The sequence below is a fragment of the Hylobates moloch genome, unplaced genomic scaffold, assembly GCF_009828535.3.
Source record: "Hylobates moloch isolate HMO894 unplaced genomic scaffold, HMol_V3 SCAFFOLD_1, whole genome shotgun sequence".
Taxonomy (NCBI): Eukaryota; Metazoa; Chordata; class Mammalia; order Primates; family Hylobatidae; genus Hylobates; species Hylobates moloch.
This window is the reverse complement of record NW_026652276.1, coordinates 114,235,425-114,239,780: the sequence shown is the minus strand read 5'-3', so window position 1 is coordinate 114,239,780 and position 4,356 is coordinate 114,235,425. Positions and strand designations below refer to the sequence as shown.

The window sequence follows — 4,356 nt, the reverse complement described above, 5'->3', positions numbered from 1 at the left end:
CCACCGGCCTTTGTAGACAGGCCCCGAACTTTCTCCAGCCAAGCTCTTCAGGCCCGCCTCCTGCCGCCCGGTGGCCTGTAGAGGCCCAGCTCTGGCTGGGGAACAGCCTCTGCGGGCCCCGCTCTTGCCTCCCAGGGGCCTCTCCAGGCTCAGCTGTCGCCCCACGGCGGCCTCCCATGACCAAGTCCCTGTCTGCCTCCCGGCAGCCTGTGACCGGCCCAGCTCCTCCCTCACGGTGGCCTGTTTAGGCCCAACTCATGCCTCTGGCCGACTTGAGGACGACTTGGGCCTGCAGAGGCCGTCGGGAGACAGGAGCTGGCCCTGGAGAGGGCAACTTGACTGTCTGGGCCTGCAGAGGCCGCCGGGAGGAAGAGCTCGTCTCGGAGAGGACCACTTCAGGATGATTTCGACCTGCAGAGTCCACCGGGAGGCCCAAGGTAGGCCTAGAGAGGCTGACTGGAGGGGAAATCATCTTTTGGACAATTTCGGCTTGCAAAAGCTGTCAGTTGTAAAGAACTGTGCCTGGAGATTCTGACGTTTTGCGTGAGCTGGGGCTAAAGGGGCCACTGAGGCTGCAGCTGGAATTCTCCAGACTCATGGGAAGTATGGAGACTTGTGTCCTCAGCAGGCCACCGTGAGGGAAATGCTCCGTATTTGGAGGATGCCATGAGGCATCCAGAAACTTCGCTTTCGGAGTTCGCTGTGAGGGAATAGCTGGACCTGTCGAGGTTGCTGGGACACCAAAGGCGGCCCTGGAATATTTGACTTTCAGAATTCTGTGGCCTACAGAGGCTGTCAGCAGCTAGGCAGTCGTCGGGCCAAAGGAGGTTGTTGCGAGGCAGGAGATGGGGCTGTAGACGTACGCGGGAAAATGAGCTCTTCCCTACTTTGCCGAGTTGAGTACATTCTCGGCCTGGAGAGGTTGCAAAAGGAAAAAGCTGTGCCTGGAAAAGTCCTCATGGGGCATTAGTTTGTCCTAAAGATGCCATCGCAAGGCAGGAGCTGGGTCTGTAGAAGCTGCCAAAAGGCAGGAGCTTGGTCTGAGAATTCCACAGTGAGATACGATCTGGGTCTGGAGGATCTACTGTGAGGCAGCGGTAGAATGTGACAGTAGGCAGGAGTTTGGCCTAAAAACGCTGATTTGAAGAAGTTTTGGGTTTCAGGAGTTCACGAGGAGGCTGGAACTGGGCCTGTATAGGCCCCAACAGGCATGAGTCGGGCCTATAGAGGCCAGTGTGAGGGAGGAGCTGTGCCTTTCAAGGCTGCTGACAGGCAGACGGAACCTCGGCCTGGGGCAGCTGCTGTGAGGCAAGACCTGGGCCTGGAGAGGCCCCTGGGAGGCAAGAGCGGGACCTGCAGAGACTGTTGTCAAGTCAAAGCTTGGCCTGTACATGCCACCGGGAAGCAGAAGGTGGGCCTGGAGAGTTTGACTTGAGGAAGTCTCGGGCCTACAGTGGCTGCCATGAGCTGGGCCAAAAGAGGTTGTTGTGAGGCAATAGTTGTGCCTGTAGACTCAGCCAGGAGGAAGAGCTGGGCCTGCAGAAGCTCCCATGACGCAGAGGCTGGGCCTGTAGAGGCCGACAGCAGGCAGGAGCTGGGCCTGGAGAGACCAAATTGAGAAGCCTTCATAGGCCAAAAGGAGGCAGTAGTTGGGATTAGAGAGGCTGACTTCAGGAAGTTTTGGGACTGGAGTTAACATCCTGGGACAGGAGCTGGGCCTGGAGAGGCCACCGTGAGGCATGAGCTGGGTGTAGAGAGGCCAGTGTGAGGCAGGACCTGGGCCTGTCCAGGCTGCTGGGAGACAGGCAGGAATCTGGCCAGGGAAGGTTGCCATGAGACAAAAGTTCGGCTTGAAAAGGCCCTTGTGAGGCATGAGCTTAGCCTAAAGAGACCACTGAATGGCAGGAGCTGGGTGTGTAAAAGCTGCTGAAAGGCTGGAGCTTGGCTTGGGGGGGCCACGGTGAGGCAGATGCTGGGCCTGAAGAGTCTGCTGTGAGGCAGAGGTTAAGCCTGTAGAGGTCGATGGGAGGCAAGAGTTGGGCCTGGAATGGCAGACTTGAGAAATTTCTCGGTCTAGAGAAGCTGCCGGGATGCAAGAGCTGGGCCTGGAGAGGCCAAGAGGCATGAGCCATGCCTAAAGAAGCCAATGTTAGGCAGCAGCGGTGCCTGGAGAGGCCGACTTGATGAAGTTTTGGGCACAGACAGCCTGTCGGGCGGGCAGGAGCTGGGCCTGGAGAGCCCACGGTGAGGCAAGAGCTGGGCCTAATGAGGTTAGTGTGAGGCAGGATCTGGGCCTGTCGAGGCTGCCGGGAGGCAGGTAGGAGCTTGTTTGGGGAACACCTCCGTGAGGCAAAAGCTGGGCCTGGAGAGGCCATTGTCACGCAGGAGCTGGGCCTGTCCAGGCCATTGGGAGGCAGAAGGTGGGACTGGAAAGGTTGACTTGAGGCAGTTTTGGGCCTACAAAGGCCACTAGGAGCTGGGCAGTAGCTGACCCAAAAGATGTTGTTTTGAGGCCGGAGTTGGGCCTCCAGACACAGCCAGAAGAAAGAGCTGGGACTGTAGAGGCCACCTGGAGGCAGCAGCTGGACCTGAAGAGGCCAACAGAAGGCAGGGGCTGGGCCCTGAGAGGCCGACTTATGGACATTTTGGGCCTGGATTTTGTGGCCTGGACTTGTGGACATTTGGGCCTCCTGCAAAGAGGCAGGAGCTGGGACTAAAGAGGCCATTGTAAGGCAGGAGCTGGGCCTGTACAGGCTGCCAGGAGTCAGAAGATGGGCCTCAAGAGGCCACTGTGAAATGGGAGCTGGGTCTTGGAAGGTGGCCGTGAGGCAAAAGCTGGCCTCATTGGGAGGCCAATGAGAGGCAGGAGCTGGGCCCGGACTTGAGAAAGTTCTGGGCCTGGAGAGATGGCTGAGGGGCAGGAGCTGGGCCTAAAGAGGCCATTGTAAGGATGGAGCTGTGCCTGTGGAGGCTGTTGTGCGGCAGTAGCCTCATCTGCAGAGACTGCTGTGAGGTAGGGTATGGGCCTAAATAGGCCATTGTGAGCCATGAGCTTGGCCTATAGAGGCCGACTGGAGAAAGATCTGGGCCAGGAGAGACTGCCAGGAGGCAGGAACTGGGCCAAAAGACTCTAGCACATTACATTTATTAGGCACTTTATTTCCATTATTACATCATAATATCTAATGAAATAATTATAGAACTCACCATAATGTAGAATCAGTGGGCGGGTTAAGCTTGTTTTCCTGCGACTAGATGGTCCCATCTGAGCATGATGGGAGAAAGTGACAGATCAATAGGTATTAGATTCTCATAAGGACAGCACAACCTAGATCCCTCACACGCACGGTTCGCAATAGGGTGCATGCTCCTATGAGAATCTAATGCTGTTGCTGATCTGAGAGAAGGGGGAGCTCAGGCAGGAATGTGAGCAATGGGGAGTGGCTGTAAATACAGATGAACCTTCCCTCACACGACACCACTCATCTCCTGCTGTGTGGCTCCTTACAGCTCCATGGCTCAGGGGTTGGGGACCCCTGCTCAAGTGCATCCAAAACAACCCTTCCCACACCAGTCTTCATAGTGGTCAACTGCAGCAACTACTTAGCATAGTGGTCAAATGCAGCTGGCATTTGCTCCCAAGGCATGTGCCTCAGCTGGCAATCAACAGTAAGTGGTAGCTTGAGTCATTGTGAGGTCACTTACTGGAAATCAACAGCATCCCATTTCCCATTGGTAAGGAGCTCAGCACTGCCCCTTGGATAACCAAACCTATGCCCAAATCCCATCTGTGTGGGTTTATCTCCTGGGACCCTTCCTAGGATATTAGTCAGAGTCCAATCAGGAGACATAAACCACTCAAAAGTTTGAAGTGGTAAAATTTAATACAGAGAATTATTCATTATGACAGGGGAACAGCATAATGAGAGATTGGCTAGCACAAAGTAAAAAGAACTCTAGAGAATACAGGACTAGCCCAGGCCAGACATGGTGGCTCATGCCTGAAATTTCAGCAATTTGAGAAGCTAACACAGGAGGACTGCTTAAGGCCAGGAGCTAGAGACCAGCCTGGACAACATAATGAGGCCCTGTCTCTACCCAAAAAAAGAAAAAAATTAGCTGGGAGTGATGGTGCACACTTGTAGTCCCAGCTACTCAGGAAGCTGAAGTGGGAGGGTAGTTTGAGCCTGGGAGGTCAAGGCTGCAGTGAGTCATGATTATGCCACTATAGTCAAGCCTGGGTGACAGAGCAAGACCCTGTCTCAAAGAACAAAACAACCACCACCACCATTTACAGACAGAAAAGAAATACAGCTAATAAGAAAGATGTTGAAATGTGACAAGTAAAGTAATACG

The 4,356-nt window shown here is 54.7% G+C and overlaps 1 pseudogene; it reads right to left on the bottom strand.

Moving 5' to 3' along the window:
- Positions 1–1,127: 1,127 nt before the first annotated feature.
- Positions 1,128–3,581, bottom strand: LOC116810552 (uncharacterized; annotated as a pseudogene).
- Positions 3,582–4,356: the final 775 nt, after the last annotated feature.